Raw genomic sequence first — 20482 nt, forward strand, 5'->3', positions numbered from 1 at the left:
TAGTCAAGTCAGATTATTGTGCTTGGTTACCTATGTCAGAATCTTGAAAGAAAGGAAGAGGAAAAAGCTGGTACCACCAGAGAGGGAGTAGGAAAATGTTTCGTTCTAACTTGATGCATCTGAATGTAGGCTCCTGAGACAGCACCTGCCCCACCGCTGTGGATGATGGGACTCAGAAATTGGGGAAGAGAAAGTTAAGATCATTTAAATTTTTCATGGAACAAGACCTACTGTTGCCATTAGATGCTGAAGTTGGGTGGAGTAAAGAACAAAGACTTGATTCCTAAAATGAAAGCAAATACTTTATGCAGCTGTCTTCAGTTATTCATTTTTAACTATTAATTGGCATGATACTTTATTTCTAATAACTGACCTTCTCTAAGATTAGTTATTAGAAATCAGTGGTCCACAAATAATTATTTCAAGATTTCCTTGTTGGTAGCCATCCTCAGACCTGCTTTGCTTTGCAATGGACTCTGAATGCCGTACAGATGGATTTTTATCATTATTAGCATCACTTTTTATTAAAGGTGAAATATGACAAAGAGGATTAATGCTTGTCAACAAGGCTACTTAGCACTGCATAGTTTTCCCTTTCAAATGTGCTTTTGCAAATATTAACCAGACAAATGATTCTACTGTGATGTGAATAGAAGCCACACCACTGTAACTCCATGGGCTCTGTGAATATGTTCCCTGCAATGTCAATTAATTTTGCTTCCTGAAGCATATTCTTTCATGTATAGTTTCATCCATGCTGTGTGTTCTGCCTGGAATGATTAGAGGCCTGCTAATGTGGATAAAAATAACAAATTAAAAACAGAAAAAACCCCAACAAAACATAATAGCTTTTTAGGAGCAAGGCCAGAATTCAGAGTCTGTTTTCTTTCCATTTTCTATGTTTTAATTTATAGTGTAAATTAATTGCCTTTCTCCCACCCCTTGATAAGAGTGGTCTTTTGCACTCTATTAACCCCAGGTTCTAGAGAGAGGCAATTTCCTAACAGGTGAATTAACACTAGATAACATTACCTCAAATGCCAAGTCATTTAATGTGTAATTGAAAAAAAAGTTTTTAGGAGGGAGTAAGGCAGCATCTTAATTTATTTTTTTAAAAAAACATTATAAAGAGTCTACAAACTAACTCTAGACTCCCAACCTCCAGAGAGTGATTTGCCTATTAACAAAGCACAAGAGCAACTCCTACTACCAGTACAAGAAGAAATAGCCCCCAATTTCCAATTACTTTTGCCGCTGACAGTTCAGTGGACTGTTAAGACGCATTCTGCACCATTGTGTGGACGTGGTGAAGCTAGGCAGCCATGTGTGCTTCCTTTTTGATTATGCAGTAATTAGACTGTTCCCCTAATGGAAGGAGGGAAAAAAGTTTCTAGAGAAAATGACATCCAGTGAAGCTCCCTTTGAAAAAATCACCGGCACAAAAGAATAAAGAGTAACCTTTTGTCATGAACACTGTGAAAAGTTTTATGCATTAACTAAGCAGCATTAAAAATGAAAAGTTGGAATCTCAAATTAGCTCAGGCATAATTGTATGTTTGCTTGCAAATAATAAAGCAAATAGGTGATTCAGACAAGCTCATTAGTCAATAATAAGGCCTTTCAGAGATGTACACAAGAGACTTTCGGGACGCAGATGAGCATCTCTAAGAATTCCAGATTCTGTGCTTTGGCTCAGTGAATTTATTAGAGATCCCTGGACAGTATTTGGAGAGTGGGAGCTTGCCCTTTTGTCCTTGAACTAGCTTCACCTGAGAGCTCAGCTCTTTCTGTAGGTTATTAATGTATTAGTCACCCTGTAAAAGTTCCCTTGATTTATTTTTCTAGTGGAGAATTTAATTTCTACTCCTCTTAAAATTAAAAACTCAATTCAGTCTCTGCTCTTTCAGTCTCACCCCGGCACCCACAGGTTTCTTTTGCCCCCTTTTCTCCTTTTCTTCCCAATCACTTTTTTCCTCACTTAACTTTGTATTTTTAGCATTTTGTGTGAATGTGACATTTTCCTTTTTACCTATAGAATTTCTCCATTCTCTCTCCCCAGTGTGAATTGAAAACGGCAGTTCTTTATTCAGGGCACTGCAAATGACTGGCAATCTATTGGAGGTATGAATATAACCAAATGTTCTTAGAAGCTTGGATGCCCTTTGCAGTTTCTCCTTTAAAAAAAACAGACATAGTAAAAAGAGTTTGGAGAGGAAAATTGAAATTATCACTCAAATGTACTGCTACGATGAAAGAGTATTTTTAATTATCTGGATTTTCATATTACTAGTTTATACTCAAGTGATGCCAAATTAAATGCCTATGTAATCATCTTCTGGTTTTGTTTCATTTTTAGATGACAGATAAACATATTTTTAGCAGATTTCTATGGTGACCATATTTTGCAAACAAAAATACAGAATCCAGAATTTGACAAAAGATTTTTATGCTAATTCTGCTGTTGGAAAGCACATTGTTAGGTTTAGATTTTGACAGACTTGAATGCTGGAATCTTTGCTTGTTTACGAGATGACAGGACATTTGGGACGAAAGTACATGAAAGGGTGTCACCATGGAACTGTGATGTGGACAAAAGAAAACGACATTATGTGCAATTTTTAGCACACTAATTATATCTTCATTGTTTCTGTCCTAGGAGAACATAATTTGAAAGCAAAGGAATGAAAGTGGTATTGTCCATGGTAGATCCTCAAATATACTCTTTTATTAAAAGTCACATTTTAACGTGACTATTAATATCTATTTATTAATATATTAATAAATCTAATTACACACGCGAAGACTGAAGTACTTCATAGCCCTTGTGAACAAATGAGTGTGTCATGACACATTGGATGAGAGCTGGTGACTGAAGATATGGTCCCCTGTGTCAAGAAACATAATGTAGTTTGAAATTATTTGTGATTCTCTACCTATTATTGTCAGTAGAGAAAGAGGGGAGGGAGAAATAACAATTTAAAAAGGCCCATTTCAAAAATAAATTTTTCATTTTACCAGTCCTGAATATCTCCTCTTTCAACATTATCACTGTCATTAAAATCTCTAGCTTGATCACGGCCATCATCAGACCCTGAAATTCTGGGAATCTCAGAAAAAAAGCACCACGCGTCTCTGCTCTGAGGGCTTTACATCATTGTCACCATTAAAACAAAACAAAACACCAAAAACCAAAAAATACCTTTCAATAAATACTTGTAAAATATATGTTTAATTTAGTGGATTTATTTTTAAAGAAATGCTCTCAAGCTTTTCTAGAACATATTTCATTCTGCACGTACCATTCATTATTAAGGCATGTGACATGTACACGAGGGTTGTGAAAACAGAGATTCAGTAACAAATACAAATTGGAGCTGCTTCTTGGTATGAGAACGTTATTCAGATTAATATAAAACATTTTTATTTTATGTATTTTTATAAGATGTGTGTTTTATTTGTGAGTGCTTTTACTTTTTCTTTCTTTTTTTTTAAATTTTGCAGTACTAGGTCTTCTGTACTGAGCTATATCTTCAGACCTTTTTATTTTTCATTTTGAGACAAAGTCTCCTTAAGTTGCTCAGGCTGGGCTCGAACGTGTGATGTTTTTGCCTCAGTCTCCCAGAGTGCTGGGAATTACAGGTGTGCAACACCACACCTGGCTTTGATTGTATTTTTAACATCTATGAATGGCATTTATATATATATTATATATATATATATATACTTTGCCTTTTCACTAACTGTTCTCCTTTATGTTGCTCTGGAAATGAACTAGCCATTTAGAAGTTAGGAGGAAGCTGACAAGCACACAGCCTTGACTCTAGCATAGAAATACTGAAATATGGAAGCAGGTATGGATCAGAATTCCAGATTGGTACTGAAGCACAGAAAAGTATCATTATAGAATATCATTAAGGACTAAAATATGAAGTGCATGGTAAAATTTGGCAAAATTTTTACAGACGTGGGAAAGCAGGAAGAGGTGAGAAGATAGAAGAAAGCTAGAAGTTGAGAGAAACCAGATTTGAAATTGTGGTAAGAAAAGATTCAGGAGTTGAATTTGGTGGGTGGAGGAATGACCCCACAGTAATATGAGTGAAGACATAAACTTGGGGCTACATGACACAAAGTAGTGAGAAGTAATTTAAATAATGCCTCACAGGCCTCTAGCAAGGTTGGAATATGGGTTTCCTATGGTTTTCCCCAGCCTTCCTCTTTTACATCTACTTCTTGTCACCTTATAGTTCATCCTCCTCTCTGCTATCATGGACAGTTTTCCTTATGTGGCTGGGGAAGACAGAGGCAAGCATTCCAGTTCCTGGATAGGCATGCTTTAAATAATTTACTTGTGGTTGCTAATGCAAGATAATCTGTAAACAATTTAGCATATGTATTCTTTAGAACTAAGAAAATTCCTTAACTTAGTATTCCATTATCCATTAGAATAAATGGACATACATAAATCTGAACCATGGTAAATTTGTTAATAGCTATGACTTGATCTAGTTCTTCCTATGTACATAAAGGGCAAATTAGTATGAGGTATACTTTCAGATGTCAAATAGTGAAATATTCACAAGTAGATTGCACTGTATATGTTTCTGTACCTTTATCTGTAATCCCAACACTTCTAAATGTATTTTACTAAATGTATTTTTGATGTTTTATTCTGAATATAATGTGTCTTGAGGTGTAATATAAAAATCTGGTACTTACCAGCTGGAAAATAACATTTTGATAGTAGCCAAGAGGGGAAAAAAGCCCCACAGATTCTGTCAATATTCAGCTGACAGAGGCTACTCTTGCTTGTTTCAAGAGATGATTTTCAATCTTTTTGCCACTAGCTGCCAAAACTTTTGGATGAATAGGGAGGAATGCAGTCGATCACCCAGATGTTCCTCCTGCAGGAGGCCACACATCCAGTGATTTGAAACAACCAAATGCCCGGAACAGGAAGACAGCACACCTGGAATGTGCGTGTTCATGAACTTTTTGAGAAGATATATTGATGTCATGTTTAAGCAATTATTAACCCCTCTTGAAGCCCACCTTTTAAGCTTTAAAGTGTGTATGATATAGTTCGGAGGAATATTTATGTATAGTCCTTATTATATGTTGTCTTATGACAAAATGCTGTTAATTCTATTTCAGGTTATCCATGAATGCTAATGACTTAATTCTCAACCCTGTTTAGATATTGCATATTCAGTACTTCCTCCATGCTATGGTTTATTAAACAATATATCTTCCAGTTTTTCTTGACCTCCTCTCTATCCCAACATCTAAAACTTAATCAAGGTTAATCTCATTCTCAGTGAATTTAAATGACCAGTAAATATAAGAAATAACTGTGAAATAAAACAAAACGTATTATAGGGATTTTAAACAGGGCCCAGATATGATCAAAATTCTTTTTAAAACTTTAATTTAAGATATAAATCTTCTGAGGTTTTTTTTTTTTTTTGCTTTTTTTGAAAAAGGGTCTCACTGTATTCTTCAGGTCAGCCTTGAACTACTATGTAGCCCATGCTGGCCTCAAATTCACAGAGATCCTCCTGCATCAGCCCCCTGCAAGCTAGGATTACAGGCAGGTGCTACCACACCTGGCAACTTCTGAGTTTTTTAAAACTATAAACAAGATATAGCAATTAGTATAGTGACATGTTGAAAGTTGATATTGCAATTCTGACCTTAGATGTATTGGGGCATTAGAGTCTTAGTCTTGGATGGAGATAGTAGACAGGTAATGAAGCTAGGAAATAGAATCAGAAAACAAGGAAGGTGAATTTATACCAAACTGAGGCACAAAGGAAGAAAATCTAAAGGGGTTAATTTGGCTTAGAGAATAGGCTAAAATATTCTTATTCCAGGTATCAGTCAACTTTCCACTGTTGTAACAAATACCTGAGATAAACAACTTAAAAGGAAGAAAGGTTTATTTTGGCTGTTTCAATCCATGCTTGTGTGGCTCTGCAGCTTTGGGACAGTGGCAGCAGGAGTGTGTGGCATAGGTCTGTTCACTCATGGCCACAAGGAAGGGGAGGGAGGGAGGGAGAGAGAGAGAGGCAGAAAGAGAGGGAGAGAGAGGAAGGAAGGAACCTCATCAAAATATCCCTTAGAAGGGAAGCTCCCAGTGGCCCAAGCTGTTATCACTGAGCCCCATCTCCTAAACAGTCAACTACTTCCCAATAGCACCACAGGGCATTGACCAAGCCTTTAGCATATGGGACTTTGGGGGGCACTGAAGATCTAAATCACAGCACTCCACAGCAGTAGAGACTGGTAATCTGACTTGTGATGATGAGAGCCTTTGACTAGTATTCTTGGGGCACGGAGCCAGGACTGTCTTCTGCAGCTGATGTCCTGTGGACTCTTGGATAAATATCTATAGAAAAATGACTAAGGTCTAGGCAGCAGAAGTCTTTCCCTTTTCCCCTTTTAATCTTTTACCCCAAGATGCATTGCAAATGAGGCTTAAAATTTGATTGTCTTACAGATGGTGCCAAAATTCTACGTAATTTGTTTTTCTTTATTTGGGAACATATCTCCATAAGATTCCGAGAGAAGGTGAGACCTTTACTGGGTCTGCAGGAACCAAGGCTACCAATGAGATAGATGCATTGTTCTGAGTTAAAAACAAAAATTAAGGCAGGAGAAAGAAGATAAGTGAAAGAAGGAAGAGTCAGGGAAAAGACGCAAGGAGGAGGCTTTGCAGGTAAAAACAGTCTCTGAGGAGAGGAGCAAACAATATTTAAGAGCAAAAATACCTGAAAAGCTAACAGTCATTTTGAGGGCATCTGCCTTTCCTCTTTTCTCTGAATCACCAGTAATGAGTGGTAGGATTTTTAGGGGAAAATATAGGGTTTAGCTTTCACATGTGGGTTAATTTGGTACAGAATGCGTACCTGGGAGGATAAGGAGCACAACCTCCAAGCAAGAAGTCATCATGAGCATGTATCCCCATCCCGGCTGCTCTCACCTTTCCCCAAATTTAGGGAAAATCTGGTGAGGGCTTTGGCTTTCCACAAGACATTGAATAGAATTTGAGCTGCTTAGAGAAGTTATAGGTAATGATTCTAAAGAGTCAGGGATTTGTGAGCTGACATCTAGGCTGTGATGTAGGTCTAGATCCCTATTCTTTTGCTCTTAAAATTATAAATATTTTTTTTCCCTTTAAAAAATAGATAGAATGCAACAGCTGAGCACTGTGGTAAATTGCCTGAAACTGGTGTGGACCATCTGGCTGTCATGAATAGTCTTAAATAAATCAAACCCAAAGTAAGAAATATAAGGAGACAGTAGTTTCCATCTTACTTGAGTTTAAGAGGCTGTGCAAAGTTTTTAAAACGTGCTGTGGTTTTTAGAGTCTTGTTCATTGTGATATGAAATTTGACTCATCATGGATAATTATGACACCATGACTTGTTCTAGACGGTCAAAACAAAAATAGGATTATAAAAGAACTCACAGACTTCAGAATGCCAGACAGACCCTCAAGGTAAACAATTACTCTATTCTGACAAAATGTAGTCAGAAACTCAGGTTTTATTTGTCACTAATGAAAACTTAGTGGTTAAAGCCACTATTTCTTGATGATGTTATTTTACAAGTCCAACCTAAAAGTTCCTATGTGTTTATTTGTTCATTCATTCTCAAGCATTTATTGGATAGTCATTCTGTGTCAGACACTGAGACCCAGCACTGGGATCACACAGATAACTAAGAGCCGATTCCTCTCCTTGAGAACACATAGTCTAATGAAAAGACAATAGGCCAACAATGTGAATGGAATGACAAGTCTTGAGCAATGTTTTAGCGTAGCATGGTAGAGAAGAGTGCCAACTCTGCCTAGGAAAGATGAAGAGGATGTTAAAGAGGGGGCTACTTGTGGTAAAAGCACAATTGCAGCCAAAATCAGGGACTTAGGGTACCTTCTAGGAAATAAACTAGGTATCCTAAACTGAAATGAAGCTGAGACCTACGGAAGGCCTAATTTTATTAGTGATTATATTTCTCATCATCATTCTAAGTGTGGAAAAAAATCAGTGAGGATGAGGAGACACCCACATATGGCTAAAGACATACCTTAATTTATATCTGCTATAAATCTGTTGACTATTGTATGTGTTAACATGAGGTATGCTGTTGATAAATAGAACTCCAGTTCATTGGTGTAAAGAGCAGTCATTTTCTTTCTCGCTCATGCAATTCTGAGGGGAACGTTCCAGGGCCAAAGGCAGCTGTTCTCTGCAAGGAGATTCAGGGAACCAGCTCCTTCCATCTATGGCTTTGCTATGTCCACAACCTTCTTGTTAACAGTATGGTTAAGGCTGTCATCAGGTCCAAATTCAACATTAGAATTGGAAAGGGGGCGTGAAGTAGGCACACTACTGCCCTAAAGGTCCCGCTATGGTCTGAGTGTGTCACTCAAAATTAGTATGTTGAAAGTAAGTCATTGATGTTTTAGTACTAAGAAGAGGTGGGACCTTTAGGAAAGGGATTGTCAGGAGGGTGGAGCCCCTACGGATGGGATTAGGGCTTTTATGAAAGATCTTGATGCAGTAGATTTGTTCCTTTCTGTGCTTTTTTGCCATGTGAGACATAGCTTTTCCTTTTTGTCCTTCTATCTTTTACCACATGAGGACATAGAGTTTGTCCCTTTTGACCTCTTACCTTCTGACATGTGAGCAAACAACATTTCTGCCCTCAAAAGGTACCATCTTAGAAGCAGAGACCAACCATCATCAGACACTGACCCTACCAGTGTCGTGAGCTTAGACTCCCACCTCTACAACAGAAAAACAACTTTCTGTTGTTTATAAAATACTGAGTCTTTGGCATTTTGCTACTGTGGCACAAAAGAACTAATATTTTTTCTAAAGTATATGCCCTTTTTATTCAAATGCAATTGGCTAGAAATAATTTTTACAGGTGTATTTAATGACAAAGGAGGGTGGGAAACAAAATCTGGTCATACGGCCAGGGAGAAAAAAGTAGTTTTTGGTTGCCAGCAACCATTGTCTGCTACAGATGTATAATTAAAATCAGTAAATCCCTCTGAGTGGGTCTAAACTTATAACATTTATCAGTATTTATATAAATATAAATAAATATATATATAAAGAATCAGTATGGTGTATAAATTCTTAAAGAATTAATTAAACATGTACCAAATAGTAAAGCTGAATTGTTGGTCATGTGGAAAAAGATCTGGAGATTTTGTTTGGAGACTCGTTCTACATATGCTCACAGTTTGATGTGGTTCCCAAAAAACAAACAAACACAGAAACAAACAAAAAAGTGAGTATAATTACAGGCCACATCAATACAAGTATACAGGGAAGAAATGAGTTCTGCTTCAGAAATATTTAACTCAACATCTTTTAAAATAGCATTCTGGTGCTTATTTTCATGGCCATAGGAGTGAGCAGAAAAGGTCTAGGATATAAGGTGATAGGGATCTAGAAACCATGTTACGTGAGGAGGAGTAGTGACAAAACAAGGATCTATCGTAGGGAAGATACGGTATGATGGTGTGTGTGTGTGTGTGTGTGTGTGTGTGTGTGTGTGAAGTGAGGAAGAGTATGGATTAAAGTGTCTTTAAAATTCAAAGAAAGTGAAAGTATAAGTACTTGAAAGTTAGCCGTGTGGAAGAGAGAGTAGATTCAGTCTCTTCTGCATCATGGAACCAAGGATTATTTTGGCTTAATATAAAGATCTGCATAATAATTGAAGCTATCTGAGAAAGGTGGAATGTGCTGCTTAGAGAATTATTGAGATTCACATCACTGGAGGTGCTTGATCAGGAGCTGAATGACCTCATGTCAAGTCTGCTGTAGAGATTTTCTTCTTACAGTGGACTAGATGATGCCTAAAATGTTTTCTAATTCTAGGTGAATTGTCTCCACTCCCAACTCTTCTTACAAAATATATGGGATTTTTTTCCACACCAATAATCAATTCTTCAACTCTCTGGACACAAAGTGGGTGTCCAGCAATTATTATAATTATATACAATTATAATTATTCAATCATGACATTTGCAAAATTAGCATCAGACTCCTCAGGCTAAAAGCTCTGTCTCATGAGTTTGTCCCCACTTCAGAAGTCAATTGCAGTCCCTCCTGTACTTCTAACCAACTGGCTGTACAGCAGGAGTTCCTGTTATCCTGTCCTTGGGCTTGATAATTTGCTAGAATGGCTCACAGTACTTAGCAAAACAGTTTACTTAACTATTACTGGTTTATTACAGAGGACAGGATGAAGTAAGAGACAAATGGAAGAATGAATAGACCAAAGTAAGTAGGTAGGAGCATGGAGCTTTCACTTCTTCTCAAAACATGCCATTCACCTAGCATCTCAATGTGTTTACCAACTTGTTTTGGTTCTTTTTTTAGTAGTTTTAATGCAGGTTCTATTGCATAGGCATGATTGATTAAATTAGTGACTATTTGTGATAACACCCATGAATAGTGGGAGAGTGAGGGCTGAAAGTTCTAACCATATAATCACACTTTGGTCTTTTTGGCAAACAGCCCCCATACTGAAGCTATCTAGAGACCCCCCAGCCATCAGTCATCTTATTAACATACAAAAGACACTCACGACTATAGATTTTCTAAGAGTCTTATAGAAATTCTTATGTTATTAACCAAGTACTAAGTCTACATATTATAACAAAAGTTGTCTCACGATGCCTATTCAAGACATTAAAAGTGCTTTATGATCTTTGTTCCAGAAACCACAGAAAAAAACTAAACATATATTTCTTATTATATCACAATGTAATACTACGATTTGTTAAATTTGAAATTATCACTACTTGTTTTTCTGGATAATTTAGGGCAAAATAAAATTCCTGTTGAGACATGTGACTGAAGGCCAACACTGTCTCATTGACCTAGAAGAATACACAGTGTAATCTATAATACTGACACTCTCTTTCACATGAAAACACACTTTTACAATTATTTAATAGCTTCTTTAAAAACATGGGACACCATTTTGTGTAAAATCAAACACCGACAAGTTATGATTATTCAGAGTTGAGAATTTGGTAGATATGAACAATATGAGTGTCACTTCAAGAAAACAACAAATGTACTGATGACTAATGCCAACATTTGAGATTTTTAAGGAAAAATCAGCATTATTGACCATTTATATATTTCAAGACAGCTTTCAATGCTTAAAAATTTTTCTGGGCTCAGGGATTTAGCTCAGTGGTTCTGCTGCCTACCTCGCAAGCACAAGGACCTGAGTTCTATCCCTGGTACCAAAAAAAAAAAAATTTTTTTTCTGATGAGGTCAGTAGTGATATTAAAGTATGGGATATTTTTTGGATAGAGTATAATTAAATATGCTGATATTTGGATGACCTGTATAATTCAGTGAGCCAATATTTTCTAAATGACCAATATATAATACTGTAAATTTATGCATGGATTAAAAAATCCACTCAAAATGTACAATAAACCAATGGTTTTTTATGTATCAGCATGCAAAGTTGTTAAAGGTGTAACTAACTTTAAAGAAATGACCATGTGTTGAGTTTTGGTGTAATGTCAAAGATGACTACCCACAATTATATGAAATAGTCACTAACATATGCCTCCTTCCTTCAACTACATATTTAAAGCCAAATTTTTGTAATTAAATCATATATTGCAATAGGTTAAATGCAGAAGGAAATATAAAAATCTAGTTTTATTTCTATTAAGGAAGACTTTAAAAAGTAAGAAAGCAAAAGGCATTTCAAAAGTAAAAAAAATGACACTTTGTCTCCTCAAATTCTTTTTTTCTGGAAAACAGTACTTTTCACACAACTGCATTATTGATATAAATGTACAATGGATTTATTACTGCTATTACAAGTGAATTATAAAACATTTAAAATTTTATTTTAATTTCTAATACAATAAATATTTTAAAAATCCCCTTGATTTGTGTTATCTCATTTAATACTTTCTGTACCATGGGTATAAGTATTATTATCATTTTATTTTTCATAAAAGGATGAAAATAGAGAATCAGAGAGGTTTTAGGACATGCTTGAGGTCATAAAAAGAATTATAAAATTATAACTCCGATTGAGTATCTTTTTAGATTCTGTGCTTTGTGATAAGCAAGGGCCAAATCAACCAAGAGAAGGAAGAGAGGACAGTAGCTGGAGAGGTACCTGGGACAGGACAGCTACACTAAGAGGAAACTGAAGGAACTTGTACTGCACTCACAAGGCCTAATTAGAAGACGGCATGATTTATTTTTCCACTGCCCCTTCAAATCTGTGCTGCAGGACTAATACTTGCTTTTACCTTTGAGTGAAGCAAGGCATGGTCCATGATTCTTGGTAAATGGGCAGCTACAAAAGTGGTTCCAGCTCAGTTATTAGTATGTCTGATGGAATCATGGAAAAGCTAAACTTGTCTTGAAATTACAGAATTCTCACTGCACTCCTCTGAAAGGAAGCTGTGCAGATGGTAAAGAGGCTGTGGATCTTTTACTGCTACCTACTGCCCTGTTTTTTAGTCAACTTCCTTAGCATGAATTGTGCTAGTGGGGCTGGGAGTGGGAAAGATAATGATGGAGAGTCAGCAGCCGCAGGAAAGTTGTTGGTTGACTGTTGTATCACTGCAGTGTGAGCTTGTAACACAGGGTGATATTTTCTCTCCTCATTCTTTAGAACCTTGTTTATCCTTCCCCCAAACATACTGCCACTTAAGAATATCTGAACATCATATCTGTCTGCAGCCATAACATCCTGAATGCAAGTGATCCTCTCTGAACATTAGATCCTTCAAAATGAGTAATTGTTTTTCTTTCTCCACCTGATCACTTGACTTCTAGGCATCCTATGGTACAGATTTTGTTTCTTTTTGCTTTACTGCTTCTCACTGCTTACATTTTCATTGGCCGTTTGTCAAGGATCCAAGACAAACTCACACCATCTCTTTATGACTCTTGGTTCACATCTATTTTATAGGAAGCCTTGAGTTTGTGACCCACCATTTTTTCAGTTGACCTGTTTTTATATTTATCAGGATGAGCCAGGCAACTGTTTTGAGCGTCCTCCAGATTTTAGAGACATATATCAAGGTCTTTAAGATGCCTTACCACATTATCTCTTTGTAGATTTCAGTTTCAGGGCAAGTACTCCTTACCCTTCACCTTAGTGCTTGTTTTGTGGGGGAAGGTTAGTTATATTCAAAGAACAGCATCTACAGTAATTGTCAACTTCTGATGAGCATGATAAGTTAATAACTACAAACTCAGTGCAGATATCACCTTAAGGTTCTGTGGAGGGACCACCTCTGTGAAACAAAGCACTTACTGAGACTTTGAAGCAGATCAATTGCCTAAATGGCCATTTGTCTTCACTTACCCAGACACCATGCAATGTGAATTCATACTAAATCTTATCAACAAATTAAGTGTATTTCTTCACAATCTGAACTGATCTTGTGATTTTGTTTGGCCTCTGTATAAGATACTGATGAGGGTAACAGTTCCAAGCCTAGACCACAAGTATTTTTGAATCATTTTGCTCTCAGGCACTTTGCATGTCCATCTGAACAAATCTAGACTAGTCTGCTGAAGCATGAAAGAAAGACCAAAAGGAAAATGTCCAGATGTCCCAACTGTGACTATCTTAGATTGGTCTACAGTCTGCTTCCCAATAAACATGAGAGAAAACTGGGCCAAGAACAGCAGAGCTGCCTGCCCGATCTGCAGCTGACCACAGATGTATAAATAACCTAGCTGAAGCTGAATCTACTCACCTACTCCACAGATTTGTGAAGTACAATAAAAGCTTATAGTTTAAAGCTGCTAAGTTTAGGGGCAATTTGTTACTTAGCATTAACTACCTTATATAGTTCTCCATGAAACCTGAGACTAAAATAGTTTCATTTTAACATCCTATTAGAGTAATATATAACTCGAAGAAGCAGTAGGGTTGAATAAGCAGGAAAGGGACAGGAAAAGTATCAGATTAGAAAAATGGAGCAATGGTAAGAAGCAAAGAGGGGCCCAAATACATACTTAATCAGGAGTCAGTGGGTAGGGTTTGTGGAGATAGAATTTGTAGCAGTGTAAAAATGGAGAAACAGGCTAGAAAAGTGAGCGTGGGTCAGATGGAAGACTCTGATTTTGGGCTGAGAGCTTCTGTTTTTCTCTACATAACTGGGATCCCGCCACCAGAGGTGAAGACTGTGGTCTGTTCTTTCCACAATTCTCACATTTTCCTTTCCTTTCAGCCACCACTCATCTCTGCAGTGTTTGCTAAAGCAGTGTGTTTGCTCAATTTGATTCCACAGAGTAGCAACTGGCAATAAAGGAGACGTTCTCATCACGCTTCCTTGTGAATAAAATCCCCAGCTTACATTTTGTGGTTGTAAGCCTACTTTGACAGAAAATGAGTCGAGATTCTTCAATTGCAACCAGAAAGCAACAGATGGAAGAAATAATTTCCTCTAAAAAAGAATGCAAATATGGAAAAATCGTCCTGTTTAAATAACAGAGGAAAAACATGTTTGGCTCTTCCTGAAAAGCTTTTAAATCCTCCTGTTTTCTCAAAGAGCCATGCTAATTTATTGATGACCACTAGATGGCACTTGTGTACAGCGTTTGAAATGGATTTTGGCTAAAACAAGGGTACCTGGGGTGAGTAGAATTTGAGGTTTTGCTCTTACACAGCTCACTTCCTCTCCCACCCTGAGTCAAAAAAAGGGTGTAGGAGAGAAAGCTTAAATCTTTTCTGTGCCTTTTCACTTATAAAGAAAAATGAACATGGCAGAAGTGTTCCTGATTAGATCTGGAGAAAAAGGATGATGCATTCTTCCTAGATGAATCAGGAGAGATGATGTTCTGTCATTCTTTAGATATAGACCTGAAATACTAACTTTAAATTTATCGTTGCTGGTATGAGCCATGGTTCTCTGTTTACCCAGTTAGTGCATTTGGGTGAAGCATGAATAGTGTGTCTTCCACTTGGTTACTTTATCACACTGACGATTTCAAAAGATATAATAACTCCTACCCTTTAGGATGAAAAAAAAAATGGATCTCACAAGTCTTCTTATCAGATCACCCTAGTGTGATTCATCTTTATGAAAGTTAGCTGCCTAGCTGTTCACTGCTGCTTTCTACTCATCTGGACATTTTCTGATGAGGCAAACAGTGATAGCAACTATGAACATCATCCACAATTGTAGGACTATGATTAGTGTAGGACGAATCTTTAAAAAAAAAAAAGAATGGCAGTGAAGTAGGCAAGTAAGCAAACAAAACCCCCACTGACTTAAGAAATTCCAATGAATGTCCAGAGTTACTGACATTTTGCCTAACCTGTGCCCCTCATTTCTCTGGCCCTGAAACCCTTATCGATGTTTAGAACCACCCAGGAAACTCAAACTCCTTTCCTAGGAGGCAAGAGGCTGGCAATCTGCCAGTCTCAGCTTTGCTAACCCCATTAGCTTGTCACCAGCGAGCTGATGCTGATCTCTCCCAGGGCTTGTTTGATTGGGCCTTTCAGTAGCTTCAGCTTTCCCCTTTTTAGCCTAAGCTGCTATAAGCACATGTTCTGAAGCATCACCAGATCTGATATGAAAGGGACATGTGTCCTAAATAAGATTAGGGTAAGGCCAGGGAATCCAAAAAGGGCAAGAAGAAAACAGCAGATTGGGCTGTAAGGGTAAAGGAAGTCAGAAACAGAAGTTCACGTACCAGGGAATTGCAGCAGCAGACATGGGGGCTGTCTTTGATGTCTTTGACCCTGTGCTTTTGACCTTCAGGGTGACATCTTTGGTCTTCTCCTTGGTTACCTGGTGCTTACCTGATCTTTTCCAAATAGCTTTATGAAATCCTTCTTCCTCAAGAGGTTTAAAAAAATAATTTCAACTGAAGATTGCCATCTTAACAGAAGGAGCATGAGTTTCATAAAGCAATAGGATCCCATTTGCATGGAAGGCATGTATGTTTTTGGCAAGCAATGTCAAAGATAATTCTGTCTCATGTGTGAAGCCACTATTTAGCCTTGTTTTGTTAAAAATTTGTCCTAACTAGTGCTGAGGATTTAGCTCAGTGGTTCTGCTGCCTGCTTTGCAAGCGCAAGGTCCCGAGTTTGATACCAAAAAAACAAAGTCCTAACCATATAAATTAATGTATGACCAGCAGCTACATTCTGATTTCAACAGAACCAAATATGTTTAATTTGTAGAGGAAATAAATAGGGGCTGAATCTTTTTCTTTTAATTTTAAACTTTTACTGGAACATGTTTGCAGTACATAATGATTGCATTCATTATGAGAAGTTGGTACGTGCACATAACACATCTTAATTCTCCCCCCCTTCCCATTCTTGGTTCCTTTCGCATTTGCAAAAGATTTATTTCTGTTTCCTGTTATTTGTCTTTTATTTTGCTATTGAAATTCTTTATATCATGGGTTTCTCGTATAAGTGAAACCATGTGATATTTAAGCTTGTGTGTCTGATTTGTTTCACTCAACATTATTGTCTCAAGGTGTGTCTGTTTTCCTACAAATGAGTCAAATTTATCCTTCATGAGAGCAGAGCAGTACTATGGTTTATATCTAGATGTCTCCCCAAAGCCTCATGTGCTCATAGGTGGGGCTGGTGAGAGCTGATGAGATCGTGAAGCAGTAAGATACTCATTAGTGGATTAGTTCCCTGATGAGTTTATAGCAAAATGTGATTCTAAGAAGTAAGGCCTGGTTGGAGGAGGTGGATCACTGTGGGTGTGACCTGGATGGGCTGTCTCCCTCCCTTGATCTCTCTCTGCTTCCTGACACCATGCCTTGAGCTCTTTCTCCACTGCCATGCCACTCTGCTGTACTGCCCTTCCTTAGAGCCAGCTGAGCCTGTGGACTGAAACCTCTCTAGACTGTGAGCTCCAAGAAACCTTTTCTCCTTAGAGTTGTGGGTGTTGGGTATTGTGTCTCAGCAACAAGAAAGTAACTCATACATGTATAAATACCACATTTTGGTGGGAAGATTTTCTTTGAGTTTGAGTTAGGGGTGCTTCCCTGCCTCCCCCGGCTGGGGGATTTGAATGGTTTCCCTATTTAAGGGAAGGGAATTTTGACTCTTATCCCTTTGTAGGAAAGGTCTCACTCTCTGGGACTAGGGGCCTTAGGAAACTCATCCCGGAGGGTGTCTTCATCTTGTACCTCTGCTCACTGGAGTTGGGGCATGGTAAGTGTTCTGTCTATGGGAAAGGCTGAATACTGGAGAGACCAAGCCTTCAGTTTTTGCAACTAGGTTTGGGGATGCCCTGCCCGGCTTCTTAGACTCGGCCAGTGGCCCCACAGCCTGACACTGCTGGTTAATAAGCAGGCCTTTGTGTACTTCACTGAGCCTTCTGGTCCACAGGGGCTGGATTATTGATAAGGTACCGGGATTGGAGTTTAGGGAGGGTCACATACAAGAACATGAAAAAACAAGAAGAGACATTAGTAATTACACATGAGAAGCTAGAGACCTATAGGGCTTTGAGTCCAGTAGAGTTGAGTGAACATGGAAGATACCCATACACCATAAAGAAGTAGCCTTTGTGGAGGGTTAAGGCAGAGAGCCACAGATCCAGCAGGCAGTCAGGTTTCAGGTCTGGCAAGTCAGAGTAAGGCAGAGCCTCACTGACTGCAGGCTCTGTGAGACACAATGAACTGGCTACAGAGTGGAAGATTGTGGTTCCTTGCTCTGTTAATCTTCCTCTCTAGCAAGTGTTTCTGAACTTGTAAGGCATTCATCATTGCTAGAAGAAAATCTGGGAGACAAGAAGATACCTTTGTTCGGGCTGCTACAACACAACACTATTGAATGGGTGGCTTATAAACAAAATAAATTTATTTTTTGGCCCTGTTGGAGGCTAGGAACTCCAAGATCAATGATTTAAAGATGGAAGTACTCATCAGAACAGAACTGGCAGATTTGAGGTTTGGCAATAGCCTAGCTCTGGGTTCACAGCTTCTTTTGTTCTCAAAGGGAAGAAGGGGAGAGGAACCTCTCTTGGGTCTCTTTGACAAGGCACTAATTCCATTCATCAGAGGTCATCTCTCATGATTCAATCATGTCTCTAAATCTCTACCTGTGAATGTCCTCACATTCAGGATTAAGTTTCACTATAGGAAGTTTCAACATTCAGATCATAGCATTGGGCAATCCTTGTTACTACTTTCAGGAAAAAAAGAGAAGATTCTTAAGCATAACGATGTGGATTTTGGTCATTTATGAGAATTGGTCATCTGCAGTATCAATGACTTCGTGTACTAAGCTTCTATTCCTTTTCTGCTCAGTTATCTTTCCTCTTTCTTCCTCTATGTATATGTTCTTTCTTTTGAAGTATTAATCTTATTCTATCCCATGTGGTTCTTTAGGGCCTACCAGAGGTAGATCTTGAACTTTACCAAAATTTTTTAAAAAAATTTATTTTTATCAGCAGATATTTGTAGGAACAATGATTACATTTATCATTGGGAGTTGGTGCATGTATAGATTACATCTTCATTCTTTTTCCACTTCCTCTCCCCTCATTCCCCTTGTCTCCAGCTCTTGGGTCTCCATCTTTGATTACAAATTCAGCATGATACAGGCCCTATGAATCATAGTGTTTGGTCTATAATGGTTTATGATCCCAAACAAGCCAGAGTTCTTCCTGGAATTTCACATATGTAAAATTGCTATCATTTCCTCTGGAACAGCTAAACTGGGATGGTGGGATCTGAGACTTTCATTAGTTCCTCCTCTCCTTGCTTCATAAAGAGAGGCTGAATTTGTACAGAATGAAGCCAACATGCAGAGAGAAACAGAGATGTGAGATGAGCAGAGGGAGTGATGATAAAATAGCTCCATCTGTGACTATCCCATTTAAATGACCCAAAACATTTCTTTTTAGCTCAAACCATTTTGAGTGGGGCTTGAGTCACTGGCAACTCTGAGAATCTTGACTAGTCTGTTTCCCAACATGTCCAACTGAATCTCTAATCTGACACATGTGATCTGCCAATGAATTTCATCTTTACTGTAGTTTGTCTTCTGATTCTAATAGAAATACTAGTGTTTTTTCAAGGAAATACAACTGTAATTCAAATTTTGAACATTTTGACTCATTAGCATGTTATGACATCAAGCACAAATACTAGATTTCTTTGCAAGAAGTATTATTTAGGACAAAATCAAGTAGTATTTGTAGTAGTTTACCATATTTTTGCAAGGGAACACATAGTGAATTGTTCTTCACTAGTCTCTGGGTTTTCTCTTAAATGCTATGATAATTGCGGGATACTGGGCTCACCCACATTCTTCTCTCACGTTTTCTCCAACAAGAACAGAAGAAGAATGGAGGAAACATTTCTTGAAGTTTGACCCTAACAACAATGAGATTACAAGAAGGAAAACAGGCATCAGCAGGATCTTGAATGTACCTTTTTGCTTTTAGGTTCCATAGACTTCCCCAACCTGCACCCCTCCCACCACCACAGTAGAAATAGAGGGAATCATAGTCCATCTCCTTTGTAGAAGAAAAAGACTCAACAGACTAATTAAATGACCTAACTAATGTTGTAAAGCAAGTTTGTGATAAAACAGGATTCCTAGACTTCTTTTGATACACTAAAATTGGATGTAAATACATTTTTAAAAAATTTTATTTTATTGGTACATTTTAGATATACAATATAATGACATTCATTGTTGGAAATTTGCACCTTTACATAATCTCTCTTGGTTCTTATTTTCCCCCCTTCTTCTGCCCTCCCTTCAACCCCTCCATCCTTCCCTATTTACAAAGACTTTCTTTCCATTTTTTCAGTTTCTCATAGTAATTCCATTCCCTTCTTTCCTTTCCCACCCCCTTACTTCCCCTTCCCCTTTGCCCCTTTTCTTCCTATTTCACATTACCTATTATACATTTGAGTCCTTATTTACACATTAAGGCTCACACTAGAGAAACTATTTGGTATTTACACATGTGTGTCCTATTTATTTCATTTGAGTATCACCTCAGTGTGCATCCATTTAGCAATAAATGTCTCTATTTTCTCATTTTTTATGGCTGAGTAGTACTCCATTTTATAAAAAATACCCCACATTTTCTTTATCCAGTCTCCAGTTGATGGGCATTTGGGCTGTTTCCAAGTTTTAGCTATTGGGTGCACATATATCACTGTGGTATGATCCTTTTAATTCTCTGGGGAAGATACCCAGCAGGGAAATAGCTGGATCAAATGGGACTTCCAGTCCTAGTTCTTTGAGGTATCTTCATACTGATTTCCACAGTGGTTGCACCAGTCTACACTCCCACCAGCAGTGGAGCAGGGTTCCTCTTTCCCCACAGCCCCGCCAGCATTTGTTATTGGTTGATTTCATGATAGAAGCCATTCTTTCTGGGGTGAGGTGGAATCTCAGCATGGTTTTCATTTGCATCTCTTAAATGACCAGTGATGTTGAACATTTTTTCATATGTTT

This window comes from Heterocephalus glaber, unplaced genomic scaffold, assembly GCF_053883595.1.
Source record: "Heterocephalus glaber isolate CG9 unplaced genomic scaffold, H.glaber_assembly_v1.0 deba00000331, whole genome shotgun sequence".
NCBI lineage: Eukaryota > Metazoa > Chordata > Mammalia > Rodentia > Bathyergidae > Heterocephalus > Heterocephalus glaber.